Source organism: Solanum verrucosum, unplaced genomic scaffold, assembly GCF_900185275.1.
Source record: "Solanum verrucosum unplaced genomic scaffold, falcon-dt-bn FXZP01000118.1, whole genome shotgun sequence".
NCBI lineage: Eukaryota > Viridiplantae > Streptophyta > Magnoliopsida > Solanales > Solanaceae > Solanum > Solanum verrucosum.
In genome coordinates this window covers 2,326,793-2,342,716 of record NW_026020568.1, presented here as the reverse complement: position 1 = coordinate 2,342,716, position 15,924 = coordinate 2,326,793, and the positions used below count along the sequence as shown (strand labels likewise).

Here is a 15,924-nt window from a genome sequence, read left to right as displayed (position 1 = left end):
ACCCATATGTGCAAAATGATTAACATCAAGTAATTAGGATTCCTAAAGTTAAGTTAACGGGAAACTTCAAAGACTTTTCTTCCCATAAAATTCTCAATCTTTTGAGTACGAAGAGGATATTTTCCCTTCTTCTTCTTCATTCTTCTTCCAAAGCTCTTGAATTTCTTGTATGAAATTGGATGATTTTGAAATGCCCAAAAATGAATGATGTGTAAATTTGAATACCTTTAATTTTCTCCAATTGCTGTCAAATTCCTTATCCGAAATTCCATTACGTATTGAGAGGGATAGAAATGAGGAAATATGAACGTAAATGGATACAAAAGAAAAGGAGATACTGGAAGATGATAGAGAATACGACTACTACAACACATTGTACCATAGAAACCGAGCACAGTTCGGTATGTATGCTATCTCTCTCTGATATTTCGTTTTCAAGCTCCAGTCAGGGTTCCGCTGCTCCCTTCTCTGTCACTAGGGCTACTTGCTTAGATTTGAATAGGTATGCTAAATCTGTCAACTACCTGTTACACAAGGGTTGTACAACACCAATTCATAGCCTCTAGAGAAGAAACCTCAAAAGCTTTTGTTTGTATATATTTTTCTAATATACCGCCATAGTTATTTACAAACAGTTGTTACTATCCATTGCATTGGCAGTGGGTAAGCCAGTTGATATTGATAAAGAAACCCAAGAGAAGTTGAGACCTAGCACAACTAGGGTTTAAGTCTACTGGATTTATTGGCTAATTAAGCTGCCAAATATTGATTGCTATTGATAAAGAATGCAACAAAAAATCAAGAAGAAGCATCGAAAGTTGGAACTTGTATTGAAAAATATCAAGGCGATGCGAGGGAGATATTAGATGCAAAGCGAGCTGGTAATGAAATCATACCAGTTGGTAATATTAATGATCATCAAGATAATGATTTGGTGCAACAAAATCCTCAACAACAACTAGATGGTGTGATTAGGGATGATCGATCTGATTGTGTTGTAGCTTTAGCTATGGTACTAATATTAATTGTGTGCAGATTGGGGAAGAATTAATATTGGCCAAGACTAATGACTTGGATTTGTCGAAGTATAATTATGGAAAGCTATTAAATGAAGGAGCAAGGACCGGTAATGAACAAATTGAAGCTACAGGTCATGCACAAGCTGAAAAGGTTGGTGGCGAAAATAATGCTTCTAGTCCTAACCAACAAAGGAATTTTTTGCAACAAATAAATGTTGGAAACAGAGGTGTTACTTCTGATGGTGATGACCCTGATTTGGTGGTCCAAGTGAGTGAAAATTTTGAGCAACATTCTAATTTGACTATTGTTGCTTCTACATGTATTATGGATGTGTAAAACGAGCTTCCAGGAGATGCAATTTGTGTATCAAAATCTGGGAATGAGCAGGTTCATTCAACAGGTGATGGCTAAAGGGATCAGTTGGCAATTATTTCTGCTAAAATGGGTAAAAATATAGGTGAAGAGCACATAGTAGGTTGACTGATGCCGGTGTAATTAATCAAGCTTTAATTACGGCACGGTTTATCAAAAATTCTGGGTAACAAGTACATCAATCTAACAATGTGACTGAAAGGAAATTGGTACAGAATTCAAATTGGACTTTGGTGACATAGAAAAACCCTCCAGGTGTTAGAATTGGTTCACCAATTCATAACACAATGCAGCAAATTGTAGGCAGTCAAACTACGAACTCAAGTGCTCGAGCAATTGTTCCAAAGGAGGTTTCGTGTCTCAACACTTTTGATGCTCTTTCGAATAATATTGTGTAGTGAGATCAATCCAACAACTTCTAAAATGGTTATCGCTAATCAAGAAGTAATTAATACATTAAAGGAAAATCAGTTTGCTACTATGATTAATTCCATTCCAGAAAACAATCTACCACTTGTCAATTTAAATGCCTCGGTACATGAGATTCCTTGCCAATCATTGGGTGAGCAACATGGCTATTAATTAGGCAACAGCTAATGTCTACAAGGAATGACCAAAATGTTGAGAAAGGTAAGATCTCAATTTCTCAGACTAACTCTAAAAATGAAATGGTTATTTCTAATAAGGAACACCAAGGTGCGACAAGTGCTTTGAGGTGAGCAGATATAGTAGGTGAAGAGGAAGAGCCGGTCACTTCTCCTATGCATAGCAAATTAAGCACGGCTGCTCCAACCTTTGTTCCTAGAAGTGCCAAATCTGTAACACTTGGGCAAGGTTTGGCATCAACTGATAATGCTGCAATTTTAAGTGATCAGTTGGTGAGTTCCGATGTTGAAAAACTTACTTTTCTAACACCTATTAACACTACAAAACAACTACAAGTTGGTGGTAGTAGCCATTTGTCTCCAAATAGATTTGATAACCTACAAGATGAGGACATCTTTGACGAAGGTGAAGAGGAGGATGTGTTGGATCATTATTTTGCAAATGTAGCTAGGAATGCAGATATTTTTTCTAGGTCAACTCAATAACAAAAAGAAGCATAAAAGAAAGATTAGTTTGGATGATAAGATGACAAAGAAATTTGTTTCAAGGCACCTACAGATGCGACTGGCAAAATATGTGAAATAGAATCACATGACAGTGTCAACATATCAAGAGCTACTGGACAGAACTGAAGAAGAAGACAAGAGTAAAATACTCCAGGTTACTTTAGAAGACCATTCTATCATTTTTAGTTCATCCATTTGTAAAGGGAAGTTTGAGGTTGATAACTCAACTTTCTTCATGGCTTTTATAATTTTGCATTATTTAAGCATCCTCATATGTAATACCATCATAGAGTTTATAATAAACTCCAGCGCTTATTTTCTTCATAGTTGCTAAAAGTAGATATTCTTGTCCTCATTAGGATTGGTAAGGTCTAGCCCCCCTTGCTTGTACATATTCCAATGGAGGATTTTTATTTATTATTAATAAAGACCACTAGACACACTGTCTAGTGGTAAATTTGAAGGGAAAAAAAATCCTTCCTTCAAGTTCACTCTGCGCCAATTTTCTGGCCCTTTGTTTCTCTTTTTTTTGGCTGCGTATCCTGTTTCCTACAATTTCTTGTTCTCAAGTAGTTCTTGAACCCTTTGGGTTAGTCCTTGATTTTTAACTTAAATCTTTTTCGTCTTTTTCTTCCCATAAAATTCTCAATCATTTGTGTCATTTCCTTGCCAAAAAAATTAGAAGGGAGCAAGGATATTTTTATTTCTAACTGTATACCCATTTTGTATTTTTGTGCAGAGATCTCCAGGCTGGAACTCTGAGGAATAATTATTTTTACATTTTTGCTATGATTGTACGCCTACGGAAGGTACCAAGACAATGCTTTATAAATGCTTTACTCATCTTCTTGTTTTTGTTTTCTAATTGACTCTCTTTGCTGCTTCAATTAGAGTGAAAATGACATTCTGCCCTTTGGATATAAATTTATAAGAGCAATGGCTTTCTTCTCCTCATTCTTTTTCTTTCGACTTCTTTTCATCTTCCTTTCTTTCTACCAACTTCCAATTTTCTTTTCTTGCAAACATTCTGATAGAAACTGAAATGAAATGAAATGAAAATGAAACTTTACTGGTTAAAAAAGTGCAAGAATCTTAAACACTGCATTAACCAATAACAATGTCCGTATGGAGTGGACAAATCTCCATATATAAAGACATAATAATATTTTTCCTTTCCAGAATTCTCCTAAAATACAAATATTAATAGTAAACATAAATAACTCCTAACAAATAGACAGAAACAACTACTGCTGTAAATAACTGTTGCTGCTTGCTGGTAGTAACTTCTACTTTATAACTACTATAGATAATTACTGCTTATATATTTTATCCTACTTAATACAAAGAAAGTAAGACAGATAAACTAAGATAGATTATCTCCACATGCTGCTCGCCTATATTTTCTTCTAGAGTAAGTCCTTAAAGGAGCATTCGTATCACATTCATTTTCTGCTTCTTCGCCATAGTGCTTTGGCTGACAATACATTTCTTATGTGTGGATAGATATAAATGTGCTGCAACTTCTTTTATTATTATCTTATGTTTAATATCCCTTTCCTTCTGTAATTTTATATAAACATTTTCTTGGTATAATTTCATCCCTATAGTATTACATTATTTTAGACTTAAGTCTTGGACAACAGAAATCAATTTGTCAGTGGATAAAATATGTAAAATTTGTGTAAAGATTGAACTAATGAAAAACTTATTTGACATGCAGTCCAGCTAATCAGAAGACTGCTAGAGGTGTTATCAACATAGGTTTTTGCTTAAATTATTTTCTCATGTCAAAGAAAATATTTTGTGCTTGTCTTTTTTGTGAACTTAATTTTGAAGTATTTGTCTTACTATGGTCATCAACCAAATTTGATTGTCGCAAATGTCTGACCAATGTCTTTCTTTAATTGAAAGGAAGTTGATCATCCTTACCTTGTGAAGTTCTCTAGCATCTATTGACATTAAAGAGGCTTGAGATGTTGAACAATCATGTGACTTATGTCATGATTCAGTAGTGAGTTTGTGAACCTCTACCCCCTCCCCCAACACCAACAACAACAAAAACAACAACATAACCAGAGAGGTTGAAAGACTCTCGGCTCAAGTGCATCAAACCCAAGTAATAAAGGAAGAAAACCATGAAGAAAGTATAAAAGTTAATAAACAACAGTGTAAAGTCTACAAAAGAAACTAGTGTATGACTAGTACTACAACAAGCATAACAAGCCTAAGCAATACACCCTCTAACCCTACTAACCTTCTATTCTAATACGTAACCTCCACTCCTTCCTATCTAAAGTCACATCCTCAGTAAAATGATGTTGTGTCATGTCCTATCTAATCATCTCTTCCTAATACTTTTCTCGACCTACCTCTACTCCTCTGCACACCCCTACAACCAGCCTCTCACATCTCCTCACTAGGGCATCGTCGCACCTCCTCTGCACATGACCAAACCATCTCAGTCTCGCTTCCCTCATCTTGTCCGTCATAGAGACCACTCTCACCTTCTCCCAAATAACCTCCCCCCAAACCAAGAAACTGGAAAAAAGGAGAGATGAAACGAAAAGAAACGCATCCAGAAACGTGTTACTTAGTTGAAGTTTAATTTGATAGCTCTCCCCATTTTGCATTTACTAAATTATTTTTGTGTTGACCATTCAAGGTCCAAGAACTTCGAGCAACTTCAAATTTATCATTGTCATCCTGATATTATACGTACACTCCTTAAATGCCATTTAGTCTGTTGAGCGGTTTTATATACTGTTTCCTTAAAAACGACTAGATCAATTTCTAAACATCAATTTTGAAAAAGAACAGGTTTGTTGGAGAGGACATTCTTTTTTATTACTTTATTTGCCCATTATTATTAAGATGTATGATAATTGTAAAGATATGATATCTGGGCCTAACTTATTAGGGGAGAATTTCTCCAGTCCATATAAGTAGACCACCAGTACATTCCCCAATCAATGTGAGATTCTACCCACTCTAACATTTCTTCATTCCCAGGCCCAATAGAGTGTGGACCGGGAGCCCAAATGGGGATGTACCTGGCTTTGATACCATGTAAAGATATGACACATGGGCCTAACTCAACCCCAAATGCTAGCTCATGGGAGAGGAAAGCCCAAGTCTATATAAGGAGACCACCAGTCCATTGTTGGATATCAGTTTCTAAGCATCAAAAGAACAACAAGCCCTAATTTCTCTCAGCTTTTCGGGAAAATGAATCCGCCAATTCCAGGTTCTTCTTCTTTGTCTTCTTGTTTGTTTTTCTTCTGAAGCTCTTGAATCTTGAAAGCTTGGTTGAAATTGAATGATTTTAAAATGACCCAAATTAGAAAATAATGAATGACATGTAAATTAAAATACCATGCGAAAGTTGTGCCCTAGTGATGAGCTGTTATCTTTAATTTTCTCCTATTTTTAATTTATTGATGTCAAATTCCATAGGGGAGATCCATCTTGAAATGCTAACACCTATAAATGCTTTGAATAGTTCGCGTAATTTTCTAACTAAATTAATAGTTGTTCGTGTTACTGAAGATCAAATGGATGAAGATACAGATGCATATCATAGATTCTATGGCATGGTGAGAAGGATAGAAATGAGGAAATATGAACGTGAGAGGATGCAAAAGATAAGAAGATCAGTTTTGACATGGGAGATACTAGAACAAGAAATGGATGAATTCCTTCTGGAGAATTATTCAGATGATTTAAACTTGGATATTCAGAATGTCTCGTTTGCTGAAACTGCCGAGGCACCATCAGATTTGATCTTGCCACTATTGAGGTACCAAAAGGAGTGGTTGGCTTGGTCATTAAGGCAAGAAACTATATTCAAAGGGGGTATTCTTGCTGATGAAATGGGAATGGGGAAGACGGTTGAAGCCATAGCACTTGTGCTTGCTCAACGCGAATTAAAGAAAGCAACTAGTGGTTCTAGTATATTGCCGTCTTCACCCGGTACCTCCCAGGAACTCCCAACAGTAAAAGGAACTCTTGTTGTATGTCCTGTGATTGGAGCAACGCAATGGTTTCACGAGATTGAACGTTGCACCACTAAAGGAAGCAACAAAACTGTTGTGTATCATGGCCCCAACAGGGAGAAATGTATGTACAAACTGGAGGAATATGATTTTGTCATTACTACGTATTCCGTTATCCAGGCTGATTATTGGCCAAAGAAGTCAAAACAGAATAGTAAGAACTCAAAATGGAGTGACGATGGTTCTATTGAAAATTCAGCCTGGGTTGGTGAAGATGTGTCCACAAGGAAGTCAGTTCTGCATTCAGTGAAGTGGGAGCGCATCATTTTGGATGAGGCAAGTCATACATTCATAGATTCATGCATTAAGTTTTTGTTTTCTTATCTTGGCACTTCCAGATACATGGTGATCATTTGTTGTTTATGCAATTTTTTTCAAGTCGATCATGTTATCTGCTGAATAATGCGCCAACAGCTATGCTGGTCATTAGACTGTGAAGAATCTTATGGTGGTTAGGAAGAAACCTATAGGTTAACTGCTGAATAATCTTAATAATGTTTCAGCTATTAAGACACAACATAATGTAAGAACATGGAATTTCATCTTCAATTTTAGTTTGATCACCCTTTTCTATTTTACATGGTGGACATGGACATTCTGTTCTCTTTTTTGCCTTGGAACAATCCTGCAAGTGTTTTGTAGTCTGAGAGTAGAACTCCTAAATTTCATGACACAAGATCTTTTATCTGAAATGTTCTTAACTGGTTGAACTTCTATGGCGTAGGCTCATAATATCAAGTCTATACACAGCAACACCACACAAGCGGTTCTTGCATTAGAATCTTTTTATAAGTGGGCATTGACTGGTACACCCCTGCAAAACCGCATGGGAGAATTGTACTCATTTGTAAGTTAACTTCTGCTACTTTAACTACCTTTTCCTTACTTCTTTAGTTGCAAGGTTAATTGAATTCTTTACTTCTCTACAGGCCCGTTTCTTACAAGTTACGCCTTATGCTTGTTACTTTTGTGAAGATTGTAATTGCAGTGGACTTGATTTTAGGTAGACACAAAAATTCATTTTTAAATCCTTGTTCCTATCCCAGAGGGTGAAATTCCTAATGGCTCACGGTCTATTTTACTTTATATTGTTATCATTTTGCTTCTCAATCAATATTACTTTTGAAACATCTCATACAGTCTGTCCTTTGATAAATTCTACAGCTCCTACGATGTGTGCTCACAGTGCTCCCACCAACCTGAACGCCACTTCCTCTGGTGGAAGAACGTAAGTTACATACTTTTGAAGCTTCATTTTATTGCTGACATAGTAAAGTTGAAACGTCTTCTTTTTTTTTCCTAGTATATTGAAAAACCTTTAAAGGCATACGAAAATGAAGGTAGAGATGCGTTGGTTTGGTTGAAGTACAAAATTCTGAAAAGCCTAATGCTAAGACGTACCAAAAGAGAAAGAGCTGTGGATCTTGCACTCCCCACAAAGACTGTAAGTTCTGTTTGCACTAGTGCCGTGTGGTTCAATTCCATTAGAATCTTCTGACTGGTTCTTTTTTGGGTTCATTCAGGTTACAGTGAGAAAAGATTCTTTGGATGAGAGAGAATACGACTACTACAAGACATTGCACGATAGAAGCCTTGCACAGTTCGAGATGTATGCTATCTCTCTGATATTTCATTTTCAAACTCAAGCTATTCTTCCTTCAAGTCCACTTTGCTTGTCTACGGCTGTGCCAAATTCCTGGCCCATTGTTTCTCTTTCTTTTGGCTGTGTATCTTGTTTCCTACAATTTTTTGTTCTCAATCATTTGTATTCCCATAAAATTCTTAATCATTTGTGCCATTCATTACCTTGCCAAAAAGTAAGAAGGGAGCAAGGATATTTATACTTCTAACTGCATCTGCATTATTTATTTTGGTGCAGATATGCCCAGCTTGGACACCTGATGAATAACTTTGGTCAAATTTTGGGTATGATCACACCCCTACGGCAGGTACCAAGACAATGCTCTATATAGATGCTTTATATATGTGAAACCTTGAACATTCATCTTCTTGTTTTTGTTTTCTAATTGACTCTCTTTGTTGCTTCAATTTTGGTGTTTTCAGTGCTAAGCTTTCTAAATCGATTTATCCATTTCTTACAGGATTCAATGTAGTTTAGTGCAAATAGTATAAGCATGTGTTTACTGATTAAAATACTTTGTGTGTGTGTGTGTGGGGGGGGGGGGGGGGATTAGAGTGAAAATGATAGTTTTTACTCCTTGGATATAAATTGACAAGAGCACAGGCTTCCTACCCTTTATTCTTTTTCTTTCAACTTCTTCTCGTTTTCCTTCCTTTCCAACAACTTCCTCTTGTCATGGGGTTGATGTCCTTCTACTTTGGTTCTCTTGACCTGTCCCTACTCATGACCCTCATGATTTGGTCACACAATCTCTTTCCAATTTTCTTTTCGTGCAAAATTCTGCTCTTTCCCATAGTCCTTTTTAATTGACAATAAATTTCTTATGTGTGCATAGATATGAGTGTTCAACAACTTCTTTTTGTATCTTCTGTTTATATCACTTTTCTGCTGTTATTTTGGTATTATTTTATCACTATAGTATTACATCGTTTTCGACTGGATGGTTGGATGTGTAGTTGGAAGATAACAATGGATAGTTAATACAATCTGGTCAAGGGGGTTATCACAAATAGTTGGTTGTCAAAAATTTACTCAAATATGTAAAGTTGGAGTAAAGATTTGACTATGGAAGACTTAGTTGATGGGTTACTAAACATAACTATTTGCTTAAATTGTTTTCTCATCCAAAAGCTTATATTTTGTGCTAATCTTTTTTTCTGTGAACTAAATTTTGAAGTGGCTGCTTCTAGTTTTCTTGTCCTTCTATTATATGAGCACAAATACCGACACTGTCCTTTCTTTTGCTTCGTCTGAACTTGCCTCCCATACATATATTTGTCTTACTATGGGTCATCAGCCAAATTTGATTACAGAAAATGTCTGACCAATGTCTTTCTTTAATCGGCAGGCAGCTAATCATCCTTACCTTGTGATGTACTCTAGAAAAGAATTGGCTAGTGGCAATAAAGAGGCTGGAGATGTTGAACAATCATGTGTCTTATGTCAGGATGCAGTGGAAGATCCAGTAGTGAGTTTTCACTCCTCTACCCACTCCCCTCCCCCATACCAAGAAATAGGAAAAGAGAGAGAAGAAAAGAATACCAAACATGTTACTCAGCTGAAGTTCAATTTTTGATAGCTCTGTCCTTTTCTGCATTTCTTAAATTGTTTTTGTGCTTGGCCATTCAAGGTCTAAGAACATCGAGCACCTTTCAATTGCTCAAATCCAGCCTGAATATTGTATGTACACTCTTCAAATGCCATTTACTCTCTTTGGAATTCGAAAAATTGTTGGAGTTCTCATGAAGCGGATGCACATTTGGGATACTCTCTTTCTAGCAGCATAGACATGGAGATTTTATCCAAAGTACATCTAGTATAAAGTCCTTATGCATTAAACAGAGTCTTCTTTGAACTGTGCATCTCTTTTTGATTTTTGCAGGTTACTTGTTGTAGGCACGTGTTTTGCAGGGCGTGTATGATATATTTAGCTGAAGATGTGAGGGAAACGCCATGCCCTTCATGTACCAAACCCCTCACATTTGACTTCTCTGGAAATAAAGATAAGGGAGATTCTAGTTCTAAACCTACTGTCAAAGAATTTAGGTCCTCAAGTATATTGAACAAAATTCAGCTAGATAAATTCAAGACAAGCACTAAAATAGAAGCTTTGGTATGCAATTGCATTCATCATATTCTCCTCAGCTTGCTTTTTTTTCTGTCTTATGGGTTTCTTTCTCTGTAAACCGCTCTAATTTCTTTAGAAATAGCTAATTTTTTACTTTTATTGAATGTAGAAGGAAGAAATTAGCGACATGTTTGAAAGGGACGGTTCTGCAAAAGGAATTGTGTTTAGCCAATTCACATCGTTTTTGGATCTGATAAAATATTCTCTTAATGTAAGACATAATGGTACTTTTTCCTTCCTACTTTCTCTTCTTTCCAGACTAACAAAAAAGAAGCTTGTGTTGTGTATATTCAGCTGTGTGGCATCAATTGTGTTCAATTAGTTGGATCCATGTCTATTGCCGCAAGAGATGCTGCACTTAAAAGATTCACTGAGGATTCAAATTGCAAGATATTGCTTATGAGCTTGAAAGCTGGAGGTGTTGCCCTCAATCTTACAGTTGCATCACATGTAAGGATCTATTTTTTCTCTATGTTAATCGCTCTAAATTCTTAAGACTTGTGCATATCTTGTGTTGCATTCCTTCCACTCTTCAGGTTCATTTTATTTGGTTCATTTGATATACAATTATGACTTGTATTTATCTGTTGAAGAAGCACATGTTATGTGGCTCATCTCTTGATCTTTGCTAGGTTTTCTTAATGGATCCTTGGTGGAATCCTGCAGTGGAGCAGCAAGCCCAAGATAGAGTCCATCGAATAGGGCAATATAAACCAGTCAAGTGTGTGTTGTATTTCTTCTGCTTTGGTGACCATTGAATAGAGCTTATTGTTGTTTTCAAATTTGCAGGATCGTGAGATTTGTGATGGAGAATACAATTGAAGAGAGAATCTTAGAGTTACAAGAGAAGAAGAAATTACTTTTTGAAGGGCAAGTGTGTTTTTCTTATAGTCGTCTACATAGTATCATATATTTCTGACAAAAATAAAGTATTTTGATGATTTTCCTTTGCATGTTGTTATTGTCAATCTTTTGTTAGATTCCTTCTTTGCTCCCTTCCTCCGTTCTTTCTCTTGAGAACCATTTTTCGCTAACTGTTTGTTTTTCCTCTGATTACAGGACAATTGGTGGTTCTTCAGAGGCCTTAGGAAAACTAACAACTGAGGACTTGATATCCCTGTTTTATTATCACTTTTGATTTGTTCTATTTCTTCGGTTTGGCAAACCAATTGACATGTGCTTTGTTCAGCTTCTAGCAAAATTTTGTACGAAGTGTTCTGACATTTGCTTTTATGTTGCATGGAGTTTGATCTGTCCAAAGAGTGTTTCTGTTGCTTCTGCATCTTAATTGATATGAATCAAATGTCATTAGCTTCATCAATTGTTTAATTATTTCCTTCCATTTTAGCTTCACTTTCATGATAAAAAGTGCATCAGAATCCATACCCTCAAGGCAAGGTCATGGAAATGTGCATCCTTGCAAAAACATTGGCATATGAAGCTCATGGGCAGAGACAGAATTCTAGTCTGAATCACCCATTTATCTCTTTTGTTTCTTTTTGCTTGTCAATGTATGAATTGCATATAGAAAGCCATTTGGGAGTTCAAAGATTTAGCAAATTTACTTGAAAGGTTATTTAATGATGACTAGTTGTGAATAGGCAATATACTGCTGCATTGTATCAATACGTTAATAAGATAGCCATTGGTAATGTGCCTTTATCTATTGGTGTTACTATGGTTTGTATTCATGAACGATCAGCCCGTGAGAAGATTCACACAAATAGTGTTGCTCGTATAATTAATGATGAGACAACGAGGAAGTGTCTGCATTCAGTTAAAAGACTGGTGACATTCTGCCAACAACGCTATCCAACGATGAGATCCAAACATGTGGCTTCCAATAAATGCCTATGCCTGCACAAGGAACTCTGTTTATTCTGTATGTTGATTTCCCCTTGCTGCAGTCTAAAGCGGTTTCCTTTTTCTCCTTGAAGTTGAAATGACTTCAAATTTCATTTATTAACTTCTTTTACTTCTTTTTTCTATTGAAATAATATAAAAGACTTGCAAAGGCAATTTGATGAAGTTGACATGAAAAAGTTTGTTCATATATATAGCTGTTCTACCATGATCGCAACCATTTGCATCGGGACTTAAACTAATTCAACTTGCTGCACTGCATTAGTAGGCAATAATAACCTCAATTGGAACAAACTTGAGTGTTATATTCTAAAGTTCTGATGATTTAACAAACAATGAGATCTGGTAGGGGACTTGATCCCATGAGCGAGTGAAGTTCCAGACAGACCTTAGAGGACAGTAGTAAAGTTGTCACAACTGCAGTTAGGGGTGTCAAATGGGCGGCTTGGGTTGAAATTGAAGATATTAAAATGGGTTGAAATAGAAATCGGGTTGGGTCTTGACCCACCCAAGTTTACTTTGGGCTCAAATAGGCTAAAAAATGGGTTGGGTCTTGACCCGCCCAATTTGACCCACTTAATCTCAATAATTTTAACATAGTGATATTTAACTTTTATAATCACAATTTGAATTTCAACTAAAGAATTTTTTCTTTAAAAAGAGTAACAAATGGATAGATAAATACTAAAAGATATTAAACAGATAATAACTCATACCTTCAATATAGGAACATATCTTAATAAAGAGTTTTAAAACGGGTTGAAATTGGAGATTGAATTGGGCTCAATTGAGGATTCTCTTAAAATGGGTTAGGCTTGAATGTGTTGAGATTGAACCCAATTCAAATTATCTTGATCCCAACCCTTAAAATTCTGGACGGGTTGCCTATGTTTGAGTTCATTTTTGACACCCCTAACTGCAGTGGTTGGTGAGAACAGTAACAGAGGAGCAGAGCCCTCAACCAATGGCATTGCACTAGGTTGTTTTGTCCATCTTATATTTGTCATATTGACAAGAAACAACCTGGTTTTTGCAATCAAGTTTTTAACCAAAGCAAAAGCCATTCTTCTCTCAAGGCAGGTATTCTCATACGCAGCAAGGGACCTGATCGAGTGATTAAGTGTAGTCTTTAGTTGTTATGTGAGTTTAATGTCTTGTATTCAAAAAGTGTAAGATCTATTCATATGCTATAAATGAATTTAGATCATTTCAGTTGCAATCATCGTCAAGTCGAGTTTGTAGCTAGAGTTAGTTGTGTCAAGTTCTTTTTGAAGTCTATATCAACTAGGTTTAGTTGGTGTAGTGGGCAATAGATTCATTGCTTGTTGTCTTGTAATAGAGGTGTTACAAGGAGGAAGGGATTAAGACTTTAATTCCTAGGTTACAAGAGTTTGTAATCTGAATTTTGGCTCGTTGATTAATGAAGTTGTCGCTAAAATCCTATGAGATAGGTTGTGCTTTTTTTCTCCCTGAGCAAGAAAGTTTCCACGTAAACATCCTTTGTGCTTTACTTTACACATTACTTTCTGCATCGTCTGTGTTTGTGTTAATAAGGGACCTGGTCAGTTACGTTGTGGTGGACTCATAAAAGCCATCAATGAGATTTTACAATTTATTGAGCAAATGCGTTTAGTTAAGCTTAAATATGTAACAGATAGTTACAAATAAACCCGAAAGATTTTCCATAATTTGAACGGAAAGCATCTAATAAGAACACTTTATTGTGTGCTATGTGCTCAATTGAAACAAGTCACAACTCATGTGTCTATAAATGAAATTTACTTCAAGTTTAAGGGGATCTCAATGTAATAAGCCAAACAAAAACTAATCAAAAGAGGCAAATAAGTTAATCAAGGGGAAACAGGATCCTGACCTAGCACGTTACCAACCCCTTTCCAAACCGTCCACACTGATTTTACGCCCCCATTATTCTCATTCAGGCAATTCAGCGAACATCTAACCTGCATAGAACTTTGCGTTTGTGTTCACATGCCATCATGCTGGATAATAGAATTTGGGGAAATCTTTTTCTTCCCATAAAATTCTCAATCATTTGAGTCATTACCTCGCCTGCATAAAGTACGGAAGAGGATATTTCTCCTATTGCTGTCAAATTCCTTATCGGAACTCCATATTGAAATGTTAATTAATGCTTTGAATAGTTGGTGTAATTGTCTAATTGAATTGATAGTTCTTCATGTATCTGAATGAAGAGGTTACGGATTCAGATGATAGACACCATGCCATGTTCAGAAGGATAGATTTGATAACCACCTCAAAGGTGAAAAAGAGATGTGTTGTCATTGTTGAAGCATGAAAGAAAGACTAGTTGGGATAGTAAGATGACCGAGGAATTTGTTCCTACACACCTTATAAATGCGATTAGCAAAACAGAATCATATGACAATGTCAACAAGATCCAATAAACCAAAGAAAAAGTGATAGTGATGAACTATCGAGAGCTATTGGACAGATTTGAAAAAGAAGATGAGAAAAATACTTCAAGTTACTTTACCGGACCATTCTATCGTTTTTTAGTTCATTCATTTGTAAAGGAAGTTTGAGCCTTTCTTCTTTTGAATTTTATAATTTTGCATTGAGAAAATACATAAAACTCACAACTTACTTTAACATTTAAACTGCACGGGCATTTAAATATCCCTTAACATCTTTGAAGTGAATTAAATACAACCCTGAGAATAGAATACCACTCTCACCTGCCACATCATACTCATGTAAGTACCACGTCACAGCCATGTAAGCACCACATCATTAATTTTCAATTTTTTTTGCTTATTCACCTTTTCTCTTAAACATTTTCTTAAAATTTATTACACTAATCAATTAATTAAAAATACATTTTAAAATTAAAATTGTCCCATCTTCTTCCGCCCCTTCTCTTCTACCCCCCTCCCCCCCCCCCCCCCCCCCCTCTTTCTTCTTTCTTGATTTTCACCATTTTCAATCTTCACTAGCTTCTTTTTTTTCCCCAAATTTACAGCCTTCAATAGTTATTTTCTTCTTCAACATTCATTTAAAAAAAATAGCATACTTACTTTTTCTTCTTCGAACCCTCTCTCTCCCACAAATCTGTCCCTTGGAGAATAATATTTTTGAAAGTTATTTTTTTCTTAACAACTCAAATGAAAAATGAAGGTTGTGTAAGAAAGTTGATAGACCCATATTTTTAGCATCACAACTATTAGAAAATTCAAAATTGGTTACTTAAAAAATTCAAGAAAGTTTACATTCAATAATATGAATTAGGTGTTGGGTTTTGTGATTAGTGAAGGGCGGGTGAGGTGAGGTGAGGGATGAAGATGAAGGAAAATTTTTAATATGGAAGAAGAAAGGTATAAGGAGTGATTCATTGGGGAAGAAGACATTTGGGGAAGACAACAAAATAAAGAGAGAACAAAAAGATTAAATATGTTTTTTTAAAAAAAATTGAACACACAAATTTCATTTACTTCTAAACAAGAAATTTCACATTTTTTTTAACTTTAACTTATAATTTTTTTTAAAAAATTATTAATTATATATTGGCCAATAAAAAAATGTTGTGTATGATTTTACCTTTCAGTTTTATTATATATATATTGGCCAATAAAAAAATGTTATGTGTATGATTTTACCTTTCAGTTTTATTATTTTTACTAGCCGTGGACACGTGCGTGTGAGCCATGCTAAGTTGTCTCATTCTCTTGATAGACATTTGTAAAGCAGTGTTGTTAT

At 35.6% G+C, this 15,924-nt stretch overlaps 1 pseudogene; it reads left to right on the top strand.

Moving 5' to 3' along the window:
• Nucleotides 1–11,529, top strand: part of LOC125810490 (ATP-dependent helicase rhp16-like) — a 43,302-nt pseudogene extending 31,773 nt beyond the window's left edge.
• The last annotated feature ends 4,395 nt before the right edge of the window (nt 11,530–15,924 follow it).